The 14,637-nt window shown below is 42.8% G+C and overlaps 1 protein-coding gene across 2 annotated transcripts in view; it reads left to right on the forward strand.

Moving 5' to 3' along the window:
* The first annotated feature begins 206 nt into the window (after positions 1 to 206).
* The window catches only part of SLC38A1 (solute carrier family 38 member 1), a 62,399-nt gene continuing 47,968 nt past the window's right edge, over positions 207 to 14,637 (forward strand). Inside the window, exons 1-2 of one of the 2 annotated variants that reach the window (XM_045553967.1) lie at positions 207 to 1,044; positions 14,239 to 14,344. The gene's annotated coding sequence lies outside the window, so the exon portion shown is untranslated. The remainder of the gene's footprint in view (positions 1,045 to 14,238; positions 14,345 to 14,637) is intronic. The other variant, XM_045553968.1, reaches the window with a different exon arrangement.

Raw genomic sequence — 14,637 nt, forward strand, 5'->3', positions numbered from 1 at the left:
TTCCCGCCAACCCAGGCCGTTTGCGGGTGGTCCCCGGAGCCAACCCACCGCTCCGTCGCTGCTCGCGGGGCTGCGCTCCGACCAGCCACTCCCGCGGCCGTCCTCTCGCTGCGCCCTACCCACAATGCAACTCCCCTCGCTCCTCCGGCCCGGCGGGGCTCCGGCGCGCCCCAAAATGCAGCCCCTTCTCAAGCGCATTGTCCTTTCCGCCGCCGGTGCCCCTCTAGCCGCCCCCCCTCGATTCCTAAGGGTTCCCATTCCCCAGCTGGTGTCGCAGCTGGGTTCTAGGCACGCCGCCGGGCCCCGGGAGGGCGCCGGGCAGGTGCCCCGGCAGCGCGCAGCCTCCGCTCCCGGTGCCACCTCCAGTGCGCCCGGCACGCGCGCGCCCCGCAACCCCTCCCTCACCCCTTCCCGCTGCTCAATCCCCGCCAGCCGCGGTCGCTGCATCGTCCGGGAGCTGCGAGCGGGTGGCCGCAAGGCGCGGCCACCAGCAGTGACACCATGTGACGGGCACGGCTCAGTGACACGCAGCTTTGGTTAAAGAGCGGGCGCGCAAGAGGGGAGGAGACGCCGCGCGGGACGGGGAGGAATGGCCTGACTTTCCCCTTTAAACCATCACGAGCCATGGATACCGAAGGGCGACGCGGCCCCCAATAGGAGAATGAGTCGGCTTCGAGACCCTCAGCGCCCGCGCGTGTCGATGTAAGTGCGAGGCTGGTGAGCAGCGTGTGGGTGGGGGTTGGTGGTGGGGGGAGATTCTGATGCAATCGGCCCCGAAAGGAGGAGGAGAGCCAGGCGAGCGCGGGTTGGGGCAGCCACGCCACCCCGCCTGAAGGTCGCTGGGAACCTCCGCCCTTCACCTTCCTCGGAAATCCGCCACGCCACGCCAAGCCTCCCCGCCCAGCCCTCGCTAAAGGGGCCACCTTTTCCTGGCCGCCGCAGCCAGACCTTGACACAAAGGACATCAAACGGCCGGGGGTAAAAATCCCGGAAGGGCGGACACCTCAACGTCGCCTTTTGTCACCTTTCCCTTTATTTCCCGAGGTAAGGTGATTTTCCGTTCCAGGGAGGGTTGAAGGAACGGCAGCGGGGATGTTTTAGGTGTGAGAGGAGTCGGTAACGTAGAAATCTTCCCTGCGGGCGTGAAAGGAGGGAGAGCGCGGCCGTGTACGATGCGTTTGGATTTTGCTTTTAGGAAAGGAAAAGTCTGGGTCCCCTGTTCTTCCGCGAACGCACGCGGCAGCGCGAGGAAGCGCAAGGGCCCCCTGATTTCACCCTCGCGTGGGCTGTGGCTTACTTTTTTGGCCAGTTTTCATGGTGGCAGAGTGTGGTACTAAATTTAGTTACATTTTACAAGGGTCAGGGACCACCCAGGTCTGGAGGGAGAGTGCAGCAGACCTGAGTGCGCTACGACGTCCCTTTAGAGGGAATTTCCTGTGTCCGCAGGGCCCGGAGGAGAGCGTGTGATGTCCCCAGGGGTGCTGCGCGCGGCCGGCTAGGGAGCCCAGTCCGGGAGGATGAGTAAACAGGAGCGCATTTGCCTTCCCTGCCTCGCGCTCTGCCCTTCTGTGACACAGACGAGTAGGAGGATGCGGGCAGTGACTTACTGTCCTTTCCCACCCTGGAGAGGCTCTTTCCAAAATGAAGAGAGTGGCTAAGGAGGTAGTGCTTTTCCAAGAACCGGGGATCCACTTGAGCCGGCGAACAAAAGGCCACCGCTTGCGCGGACCTGGGCGCGGGTGGCACTCGCCTCCAGTCTCACCTCCTCCCCGCACCCCGCGACACCTCGGTCGCGTCGCTACACGTTGCCACAGGCGGCCTTAAAACTCGCTAGGTCTATGCCGGGAGGAAAGCGCGCCTTCGCCCTCGTGCGCGCCCTTCGCCCCCCAAATAATCCGTGGGCTTCTGAGTACCCACTGCGACCCCGCAGGTGACCGCGGCAGCCGTGGCGCGGCTTCTCTGCCAAATCGCCTGCCCTGGGTTTATGCGAGACTGTGGTCGGAGACTGCACAAGTGCATATGGCGGCAAAAGGAATTTCGCGGTAACCGCGTCACGCCATTCGCAGTGTCTTTCACAGGCTGCCTTGGGCTGGGGAAGGTGGTGCTACAATTGAGAGTCCTTTGTCTTGCTCTGCGGCGCGGACCTGGGGTTTTTACAACCCCGTTTCTCTGGGGAAACCTAACTGCCCCGTCAGGATCACGTACTTTCTCAGATGAGTCCATGGTGATGTATGTAGTAAGAGTGAAAGACGCCACCGCTAGGAAATGGTATTCATTTGCCCTGTGAAGGGGATTTGACATCTCTGCGCTAGGTTTTTACATTTTGCGATGTAAGGGGGAGAGGGGAATAAATTTATGGATTGCAGAATGCAGGGCCCAGCGAGGCTGTAATTTGTCACCTTGATAGAAGAAACTGTGCAGCAACTCGTGCTTTTTCTGACGTCAGAAGGACAACGGAAATAAAACCTGAGCTCGGTGGCTGGCTGGCCTCATTGTCAAACATCTCGAGCTGGGTGGGTACTCCTGAAATCTATGCACAACAGTAAAGTCGGGGCACTGATCTGGTATAGACCCCCTGGATTTTGGTTCCACCCCAGCGTCAAATGGTTTTGGTTTTCAGAGTCACTTGTATTCTCAGTGTGTCGCCCTAAGCAACCGGAAACCTGCCTGTTTGGGTTTGAGGTCTTAATTCGCTTTTATTTATTTATTTATTTATTTTTTCTAAATGTAGTCAATACATGTCTCCTACCCAGGGCTTACTGTGTGCCTGGTAGCAACTAACAAGATAAACTTCCAGCTTCTGTGAAGCTTCTGTTCTCAGGAGGGAAACAGACTGTATAAATGCAGGTGTATAAATTTCAGGTATTCTTAGTGCATTGAAGAAGTAAAATGGAATCATGTGATGGGGAGGACACTTGAAATAGAGTGTGACCCACTGGAAGGGCCCGTATGAGGGTGTGACATTTGTCCTGAGACCCAAATGATGAGAAGGAAACAGCTATTTGAATAATTGGGGTAAGAGATCCAGGGAAGGACAGCAAATATTAATATTATACTTACTTATTGCACTTTGCTTTGCCTATAATTCAGCAGATAAGATTAATATATTTTAAAGGTGCTTTGGAGTCTTTAAATGTATTCTCTTCCTTATGTATATTTTTATGTTGCTCCCAAAATTAAGGCTGTGTGATGAAAGGAGTACCCTGCTTAGGAGGCCTGGCATCTGGCTGTTGTTACTCTTGCCTTTTGTTTTCCCTGGGTGATACTTGAGAGAAAATCCTGAGCTTACTCCTTGTTCCCCCAATGTCCAGCACATAGTAGCTGCTTAATAAATACTTGTTGGATTGAAACCTTGGCCAAGCCATCGTGTTCACCTCTTTATGATGTTGTTGATCATCCCTTCTTTTCTGTATCTCATTATCTGTTCCCCTAAGTTTGAAATGTTATAGTCTTTTTCTACTCTGCCTCTCCTCTCTTACGACCCTCTCTACTTTTGAGCAGTGACCAGGCCTTTGCAAATACTCCTCACACCTGTCCCCTTGTCTCCATTCCCACTCCCCAAGTTAAGTCCCTGTCATCCAACCTAGACATGGCAATTCCAGTAGTGTGATGGGATACAAGATTCATGGAACAGATACAGAGAGGCCATGAAGAATCTAAGGGAAGAGGGTAGAGCACAAAACACGTGTTTAAGAGTAAAGTAGCCAATTAATGAGGTGTAACAGCTTTCCAGTTGGTAATTGGTCTCCTCCGTACCAAGCTCTGCTTCCCTAATTCTGTTTTTTTTGTTTTTTGTTTTTTGAGACAGGGTCTCACTCTGTTGCCAGGGCTAGAGTGCAGTGGTTTCATCATACCTCACTGCAACCTCAGACTGCTGGGCTCAAGCAATCCTCCTGCCTCAGCCTCCCGAGTAGCCAGGACTACAGGCTTGCACTACCACTCCTGGCTAATTTTTCTATTCTTTTTAGAGATGGGGTCTTGCTATGTTGCTCAGGCTGGTCTCGAACTCTTGGGCTCAAGTAATTCTTCTGCCTTGGCCTCCTAAAGTGCTAGGATTACAGGCATTAGCTATGGAACCTCACCCTGCTCCCTTAATTCAATCTTGACACTTCCATGAGATTTATATTTCTGAAACTCAGTTTGTATTTTCTAAGAACCTTGCTTCTAAAAACTTCTGGGGGTTTCTATTGCCTACAAAGAAAGTCTAAATTTCTTAGCTGGTCACTCAGGGCCCTTCACATTCTGACTCCTTGCCTCTTTACATCTTTTTCTGGTATTCCCATTCTCTCAATCCACCCTATGTCCTCCCTCTCACTTTTGAGCCTCAATACTTGTGTGGATTCTAGACTGGAATGCCTCCTGAAGTCCTCTATATTTGTGACGGCTTAATCCTGATGCAACTTTTCCACCTCTTGGAGGAAGTGTTGATGGATTATTTCATTGGCATTTTCATAAGGATTTGTTACTCCTTTACTTTTTGCTCTATTGTCACTCCAAATGGAGGAAGGCTAAGGGTTTAGGCTTTGAGTGAAATGTAAACATAAGATCTCCATTTAACCAAGGATCTTAGGCAAGGTGTTTAGCATCTCCAAGCCTAGTTTTTTTCATTTGTTAGATGGTAATGATGATGATAATGGCAGCGGTGGTGGTGGTACCCATTTTATTGCGTTATCCTAAAGATTTAATTTAGATAATGGATGTGAAGTGTTTGGCACAGTGTCAGCATTCCATATGTATTGAATTAAAAAGGACTTCAGGTTTCTAATCCCTCAGAGGAGGTGGAGAAAGTTGATCAGTAAAGTTCCCTTTACCTCTGAAATTCTATGACTATTTAATCTTTTAAAAATACTTTTCTGAAAATAATATCTTAATGCAAACTACCTAAATCTTTTTAGTTTCTGGGAAAATATGCATCTATAAAAGATGTTGTGGAGGTGGAGAAATGATGGGCATGGAAGTAAGCACATTCAAAATTGCCTTGATAGACCAGAAAAAGACACCTTGGTATGCTGACCCTAAATTGTCTTTTAAAACATTATTGAGCCAGATGTGGTGGCTAGTGCCCATAATCCCAGCTAATTGGGAGGCAGGCTGAGATGGGAGGATTACTTGAGGCCAGGAGTTTGAGACCAGCCTGGGCAACATGGCAAGACCTCTACTCTTAAAAAAAAAAAAAAAAAAATTTAATTAAAAAAATTAGCCAGGTGCAATGGCATGCGCCTGTAGTCCCAGCTACTCTGGAGGCTGAGCCCAGGAGTTTGAGCCCAGCCCAACAGTATAGTGAGATCACCATCTGGTGGGGGAGGAGGACTTATTTCTGAAATTTGATCACATATTCACTTATTTTCCAGTGATAACCCGTGTGTTAGGGTTACTTACTAATAGTGGAGAAGTTCAATGATTGGGGAAGGCAGCACAGTTTGGGGAGACTAGCATTGGACTTGCAATCAAGAAACTCTGTTTCAAATGAGGTTACTATGTCTCTTTGCCAAAAACTACCAACATACCCTTGGGCAGCTCATTTAATATTTTTATGCCTCATTGTCTCATCTGTCCAGTGCTAATAATAGTATCATACTGGAACTGCCTACCTTAGAGTTGTGAACCTACAGTGAGAACAGAGCCGAGACAATCCTTAAACAATAAAAAAAAAAACCAAAAAACTTTTCAAGATGATAGTTATCTGGTGTTAAGCACATTACTAATCTTCAGAGTTAGGGGATGGTTTTAGATTAGTGATTCTCAGAGCTGGCTTCACATTAGATTTACCTGGGGTCTTTTAAAAGCTGCCAATGCCCAGACTCCATCTCTAGAAATTCAGATTTAGTTGGCCTGGGTTGGAGCCCGGATATGGGAATTTAAAAAAACACAAAACCATGAGGGGTAATTCTGATAGCAGTGGTTTAGATTTAAAGCCAAGAAAACAAACAAAAGCAGAAATTAAATGAGACCTCTGTATGTTGCTTGATAGTCTTACCAATGCAAAATTATGAGCTTGACTGACTTTTCCCCCTGATTTTACTAAACCAACCAGTTGTTGACATCATGGAGCCACAGCCTCCGGTTACAATTTATAACCTGAATTTTCCCAGGCATAGAAGCCTGTCCAGTGATACAGCCAGAGACACATGAAGATTTAATGTGTGGATCTCAGTTTCAGTCTCTTAGCAGTGACGAAGATTGGAAAAGAAAGAGACAATGGAAAGGAAAAGGAAAGGAATAGGCTGTGGCTCAAGGTGTGGAAGGAAGAGGCTCTGAGGGGGAGGCAGAAAGGGCAAAGCACAGAGAAAACATTCTGTTTGATTTATTGAACTGGTTTTGTTTAGGTTGCAAATTGGTAGCTATAGGGCTAAATTAAGCCTGTGAGCATATTATATGTGATTTACGCTTTCTTTTAAAATTGTTTGGAGTTCATTTCCAACACTTAAATATCAGAATTTCACTTAAAATCTCAATTTCTGACATTTCTTGAAAGAAAACCAAAAGATCTGGCTCATTCCTACTGCTAGTTGGAAGGAAATAGATGGGACGTGTGTTCTCCAGTTCCCTGTGCCCAGTCTGCTTTGCTAATTCATCTTGCCTACCTGGACACTGGCTGCTTTTGTTTTTAAAGGTTAAGTAAATCTGTAGATCTTAACACTGGCTGCACATTAGAATGCCCGGGAGAGCGTTTAAATCATCCATGATTGGATCCTGTCCTAGACCAATTAAGTCAGAAACTGTTGAGTGTGGTGCCCCCCTTCTCTCTCTCTTTTTTCCAAAGCTCCCCAGGTGCTGCCTACGTTTAGTCAGAACTGAGGACTACTGGTCTACTAAGTCAACTATTCAAGAGATTTGCCTACCAGTCCATCTTCTTATCTTTGAAAATGATCCACTAAGAAATAGTGTGTGGAATCATTAATGCAGAGGACTTTAGAACTGGGAGGGATCTTTGAGAGAGCATCAGTTAACTCAACCTTCCTATGTCAAGGTGAGGAGGCAGAGATCCCAAGAGAAGAAAGGAATTGTTCAAGGACTGTAGCCATCATTTGGTATTGAATTATAAAATGTCTTTTATTACATTTTCTCCTTTCATATAAATGTACATTTTTACAGGTTTCTTTTTATAAATGATCTTCTCTACATGCACCACTTTATGGTGTTTTAAAATTCATATTGTTTCTGTTTTTCCTAGGGTATTTTGTTAAGAGTTAACTGTCATCATTTCCCTAGGGCTTCAAAACAAACCAACAAAACTGCTATCCGTCTCTTCTCCTTCTGGGATGAAAAATTAAAACAAAAAACCAACTGCCACCCATTGTTTTTAGTCCAACAGCAATCTTTGATCAGAAGCATCATTAGAACAAAAACATATACACACAAAGAAAAAGAATTTTATGAAAAGCTGGAATGTTCCAGGCTGTTTCCAACTCCATAAGTTTTCAGTAATTATTTAAATCCATTAATTTTTAATTGATGAGAAAGATTTTTAATTTTGTTGGTATTCACACTACTTTAATACACTCACTGTTCTAATTAAATTAAGCTTCAAATGTTTGTTGTTGTTTTTTAATGTAATATACAGCCTGTCCTACTATATCCAGAGTTACAGGTTGACTTCTTTAACTTCTGGAGTTTATTGGTATTTTCTGCCTTAAAAAAAAAATTCAGAGTAGTTTCAAAACATTTGAATATGGATAGGTTAATTCCAAGACATCATAGGCTAAGCATGTTGATAATAGCTATTTAAAAGATCATATAGCAGCCTGAAGAGAAAAGCCATTATGTTGTGGTGAGAGCAAGTGTTGGGGTACTGTGAACAAGATAGGACAAGATGGGCAATAGGAAGTTAGCGGCTTGTCTCCATGTCCCTTGCAGAAATGCCCATACTTATCCCCTGCTGAGCTTCCTTTAATGTAGGGCTTCTTCCTGGCACTGCTGACATGATGGGCCAGATAACCCCTTGTTGTGCATGGCTGTCCTGTGCATTGTATGATGTTTAACAGCATCCCTGGCCTTTCTCTACTAGATGCCTGCAGAACCCCCTCACTTGTGACAACTAAAAACGTCTCCAGACATTGTCAAATATCTCCTGGGGGGTGGGGAGGGAGCAAAATTGTCCCTAGTTGAGAATCACTTCTTTAATACAACTCTTTCTCTGGACTTGTAGAAATCATGCCAAGAATTCTTAAACATTCCAGGCATAGTGTCTGGGATATTAACGATAAGTACCTTCCATTTATATAGTACTTTGCAGTTTTAAACGTATTCTCACATAAATCTTACATGCCCAGATCAAATGTAAAGGAAATTAAGTGGCAGACTTAATGAAAACTCTGAGGTAGGACTATACGTGTTGCTTCATGTTCCCATTTTTGCTTTGTTTCCCCTAGAGACATTGTGTTTGTGAGAATATATTGTCTGCAGACAGGTGATCATAGCTTTCTCTTTAAATTTAGTCATCATTTTATTGTTAACACATATTTACTATCATCATGTGCTGGAGACCTCTAAGGTCTATGGTCCTTGTCCCCAAGAAGTTGAAATAGTAAATAAAAAGATTATTAAAATATAAAAGAGCCCTTGCCATAAGCCAATGAATAATCTATACAAAAATGCTGTAAGAATTCATCATAGGTAAATAATCAACCACGGGTTAGTCACTGGAGAAAGGCATCGCAAGAGGTTGGCTTGAAATTTTTTACAAAAGCAAGCAAGCTGGGCTCTGAAAGAAATGTGATACTTAACGTGGCACAGGCTCTATGGGAAGGAGGGGAGAGCATGTTCAGGATTAGGGGAACAGCGTGAACAAAGCAGAAAACTGCAAACAGTAGACTGTTGCAGGAAAGGAAGGTTCAGAAGGAATGCAGTGGGAGAGAAAATAAAAGACAGAGTTATGAACAATCTGGGCTTTGAATTCAAGGTTCTGGAGATTAGACTTCATCCTGCAGACATTAGAAACAGTTACGATTGGCAAGGTGGGAAGAGGAATGTGCGAGACACCTGCTTTCAGAAAGAATCTGCCTCTGTAGACAGGAGAGAGTAGGGGTCAGCGGTAGTGTGCAGAAGAGTGACTGGCAGTCAAGGTTGTGGAACTGTAAGGAACAAGAGAAAGGGAAGGGACATTGTGAGAGAATGTTGGCAGGACTTGGCGACTGATTAGATATGAGGTTGTATTTAAGTGACACTGGCTTTTTAAGTCTGGGCAACAGAAGAATGCACATTATCTTTAACAGAAATAGAAAAGCTAGCGTGTGAGGGTCAGGTGATGTGTTCAGTTTTAGGTATGTAGAGTTTGAGTAATGGCAAATATCTTAATGGAGCAGCCCAGCAGATAGCCAGAGTCTGAAAAAAATTAATGGAAATTTTTCTGACCAGGAAGGAACCTGATAGATCATCTGTCCTTCCTGCCCTCTCATTTTACAGATGATGAAACATGTGACATGTTAAGTGGCATGATCGTTATCAAGCAGTTCGTATGCAAAGGAATTCTAGCTTTATAAAATGAAAAAGACTAGGAAGAAAGATGCCGTTGTGGGATGAAACCTGACACTGCAGGCATGAAGCCCCCAAAAGGAAAGAATTTGGAATGTATGGAGCAGGAAGAGTCAGGGCCACAGAGCTACTTCTACACTGAAGGTGGGAGGGGAAGGAAGCTGGGAAAGGAGCCAAAAGCTGCACTTAGAGGGTACAGTGAGGCATCAGTTGGGAGAGGTCAGTAAACAGGAACAATAATCACAGCAGCTTACAGGACCCAGGCCAGGCACTGTTCTAGGTGCTGCATGTGGATGAAATAGTGGAATCTTTATGACTGTATGAGGTGGGTATTACTTTATCTCCATTTTACAGATGAGGAAACTGAGACAAAGAGAAGTTAGCCTACTTGCCTGGGGCCACACAGCTCCTAAGTGGTAGAGCCAGAATTTGCCAGTCAAGCATGATTTCAGGGGAGTGATGAACACAAGAGCAAGTAGTTCAGAGACTGTTGGCAGTAAAGAGAGAGAGAGAGAGGTGGTAGTTCAAGGTTCTAGGCAAAGTCACTTTCCAGATCATGAGCTCTGAGACTGATGGATGTCCAGAAGTCAGGGCAGCCAGAGAGGGGAAGTAGAGATACAAGGTCCTAGTGGAGAAGCTGAGACCTTGAGCACTGGGTAAGCCATCAGTCTTGGGCAAGAACAGAGAGAAAACATTTATTCTTCAAAGACTGCTTACTAGCTCCCAGCCTTTTCACTATTGAAGGCCATTTTTACTATTCCCCACCTTCTAAGGACCCCAAGTTTTCAAAGATTTTGATTATCAACTTTAAGCTTTTATTTTAAAGTTGTATGCAGTACAATGTGTAGATCTTAAGTTTACTGTTTAATGAGTTTTGACTAGTAACTTTAATATAGTCATTCATTTCCTATTTGTATGACTCAAAAATACATAAAATTGCTAATTAGAACTTGGATTATCAAGTTAATACAATCTAGCTAAAAGTAGGAATAGATTACAATATTAGTTACCCTGTTTAGTGTATTTGAGGCCTTTTGAAATATAGATTCATATTAGTTCATAGATCCATAGCATCATCATCTAAGACCCCTGAGATCCAGGAACCCCAGGTGAGTGAACAGGCTTAGTCAGTTATGGGAAGAGCTGGCCCAGAAGAATAGGAACATTGTTGGCCTTAGGGTTATTAGTTTCTTTCTCTTTCTTTAATATATATATATATATATATATATTTTATACATATCTATGTATATATACATAGTGAAATGGTTATTATAGTCAAGCAAATTGGCATATCCATGGTTACCCCTTTTTTGTGGCAAGAACACCTAAGATCTATTCATTTAGCAAAAATCCCAAATACAATATGATATTATAGATTGAGCATCCCTAATCTGAAAAAACAAAATGCTCTAAAATCCAAAACTTTTTGAACACTGACATGATGCTACAAGTGGAAAAATTCTACACTTGACCTCCTGTGACAGGTCACAGTCAAAATGCAGTCACATCTTTGTTTCATGCACAAAATTTTTAAAGGTATTGCATAAAGGCCAGGTGAGGTGGCTCCCACCTGTAATCCTAGCACTCTGGGAGGCTGAGGTGGAGGATTGCTTGAGGTCAGGAGTTCAAGACCAGCCTGAGCAAGAGCAAGACCCCATCTCTACTAAAAATAGAAAAATTACCTTGGCATCATGGCAAGTGTCCATAGTCCCAGCTACTCGGGTGGCTGAGGCAAGAGAATCACTTGAGCCCAGGAGTTTGAGGTTACAGTGAGCTACCATGATGCCATGGCACTCAACCCATGGTGACAAAGTGAGCCTCTGTATCCAAAAAAAAAAGTATTGTATAAAATTACCTTCAGGATATGTATTTAAGGTGGATATGAAGCATAAATGAATTTCATGTTTAGACTTGGGCCTTATCCCCAAGCTATCTCATTATGTGTATGCAAATACTCCAAAATATGAAAAAAAAAAAATCTGAACTCTGAAACATTCTGTTCCCAAGCATTTCAGATAAAGGACACTCAACCTATATTAACTACAGTCCTCATGGTGTACATTAGATCTCTGGACTTGTTAATCCTACATATCTGTAACTTTGATCTACATCTTCCCATTTCCTCTCCCATTACCTGTAACTGCTATTTTATTCTCTATGTCTGTGTATTTGACTTTTTTTTTTTTAAGATTCCACATATAAATGAGATCATGCAGTACTTTTCTTTGTCTCGGGCTTATTTCACTTAGTATAATGTCCTCTAGATTCATCCATGTTGTGGCAAGTGACAGGATCTCCCTCTTTTTTAAGACTGAATAATGTTTCATTGTATATGTATGTATGTTTACCAGAGTTTCTTTATCCATTTGTCCATGGATAGACACTTCAGTTGTTTCCATGTCTCAGCTATTGTGAATAGGGCTGCAATGAACTTGGGAGCTTTACAAGGTAATGATTTCATTTCCTTTGATATATACCCAGAAGAGGGATTGCTGGGTGATATGGTAGTTCTATTTTTGATTTCCTTAGGAACCTCCCTACTGTTTTCCACAATGGCTGTACCAATCTACTTTCCCACCAACAGAGTACGAGGACTCTCTTTTCTCCACACCCTTGCCAACACTTGTTATCTCCTGACTTTGTGATTCTAACAGGTGTGAGGTGTGGTTTTGATTTGTATTTCCCTGATGATTAGTGATGTTGAGCACCTTTTCATATTTCTGTTGGCCATTTTTATGTATTCTTCAGAGAAATGTCTATTAACACTTTCTCAAAACCACTGACCTAGCCATCATAATTGATTCTCAAGAGTTGAGCTAGGAGAGGTGTGACTGTATTAGTTCTTCATAATAAAAAATGAACAATGATTCATAACAAGTTTTAAAATGGAGTGTATGTGACTGAAAAAGTAGTGATATTAAGGAATTATTACTATTTGTTAGGTTTGATAGTGATGTGGTGGTATTGTTCAAGAAGAGAGTTCTTCCCTTTTAGAGATATATGGTGAAATATTTACAGATGATGTGATATCTGGGATCTACTACAAAATATTTCCATGTGATGGTAGGGGTAAAAAAAAAAATGCAACAACATAAGCCTGAATTGATAATTGTTGAAGTTGGTACGTGGGAATTCATTATACTATTTTGACTGCTTTTATATATGTTTTAAATTTTCCCATAATACAAAAATTTAAAAGAAAGGAATAAATAAAATTAAGGATGTCAGTCAGGGTTTAGTTGCATTTAACAGAGATCTTTCTATTTATGTTAAGCAAAAGGGATTTAGTACAAGGAATCAAGTGCCTATAAATTGGTTAAAATTGCTGGCAGAATACACTCTAGGCTGGGCCTCTAGGAATAATTACCATAACGACACCATTCAACTGGCCTGCTAAGGTTAACCACTATTTGTGCCTCCATCAGGAAGTCAGGAAACCAGGAAGCCATTATCTCAGCTGCCCGCTCCAGGAGCACATCACTTGAGCCAAATTTGATGATCAGGAATCATAGCTACAACTGTTGGCTCCAGTGCTACCTGCTGCACCTTCTGGAATTGTACCAGCAAAATGGATGCCTTGCTCTGGCCACCACTGCTCTCTGATAGGTGGAATCTAAATCATGTGTAGAACTCTAGCTGCAAGGGAGCATGGGAAATGTACTTTTCAATTTTCTATCCTTCACAGGACTGGACTAGAAAGAGGAGGGAATAAATATTGAGTGGGTTCGTCTCCCACAAAGTATTAGTGATTAGTATATCAGTACTGTTCCCAGTACAAGTAATGCCTTCCGTATCTTCCAATCTAATATTACCTATTTTTAGACACAGTTCAAGTCCTATCTCTTTATAAAACCTTAGCTGGTTTTACAGGCCTCATTTATTTCTCCCCCTTCCTGCCTTCCTTTCTTCTTTCCTTCATGCATACCTACATATATGTACTATGTATGTATGTATGTCTGAAATATTTCTGGACCTATTCTTTGTTCTGCCATGTAATGTGGTCTCTATCAGGCAAACATTTTGTGGTACACTGTCATTTTATATGGGAAGGTCTTGCTTGCTTAAATAGGCTTTAAGTGACTTAAGGCCAGACAAGTTTGTGTATACTGTCCTTTGATACATAACACCATGCAGAGTAAAGAGTAAGTTTAAGTAGTATACATTGGTACTAGTAATAAAATATACCAATAAGCATGCCAAGATGATAATATTTGCCTTAAGTACCTCACAAGATTGGAGCAAGGATCAGAAATGTTCTGTACTGAGTAAACTGTAATTTGTAACCTACTATAAATGTTACACGATAGTAATTATGGTTGGGTCAACATCAAGATCTTCACACCATGACCCTAGTCTGCCTTTTAATTAATTGTGTAGTCTGATGATTGCTTCTATCTTTCAGTGAAACTATAATTCTTTTTTTCTTGAACTCAACCTGCACTTCCTGACTCTGTGCCGTTGACCATGTTTTCCTTCCACCGAGAAGTTTCAACTCAGGCTCCATTGTCCCCCTGTCAATCTCCGCTCCACCTAGCACTCTGAATGTCCAGCAATAATGATGGGATGTCAGTTTCTGGCATAGTCAGGCAGTTAATCACACATTACCAGTAATGGTGTAGACCTGTGTTTAGTGACATAGCTCAGGATAGGAGGTGATTCCTTGTTAAGTGAAAAAAATGTTTTAAAAACTCATTGTTTGGTATGATTTCTGTTTTTATAAATGTACATCTGTTTTTTATTTGTACTGATTCTTTTATTTAACAGATATTTATTGAGTGTCTACTGCGCTATATCTATGTGCATAGAAAAACCCTGGAAGACCATACAGCAATATATATACAGTGATCATCTCTGCTTGCTGAGAAAACAGGTGAATTGTTTCTTTTAGCTTATTTTGCTACATTTGCAAAATTGTGTTTTCCAGTATTTCTACCCAAACCTGTATTTATTTATTTATTAATAAAAAATTCTGTTCTTCAGAATGCTTACAATATATTTACATTCCATGAAAAAAGTAGGTTAAAAACAATTTAAAATCCCCAATGTTAGAATAAAAAGGTGGGAGGGCAAAACACAGACAGAGCAAGAAGGAGAAAATACTTCAAAATTTTAACATTGGCCCATTCTGGAGTGCTGGAATTTCTTTTACAATGTCTATTCAAA

The sequence above is a fragment of the Lemur catta genome, chromosome 6 (genome assembly GCF_020740605.2).
Source record: "Lemur catta isolate mLemCat1 chromosome 6, mLemCat1.pri, whole genome shotgun sequence".
NCBI classification, from domain to species: Eukaryota; Metazoa; Chordata; class Mammalia; order Primates; family Lemuridae; genus Lemur; species Lemur catta.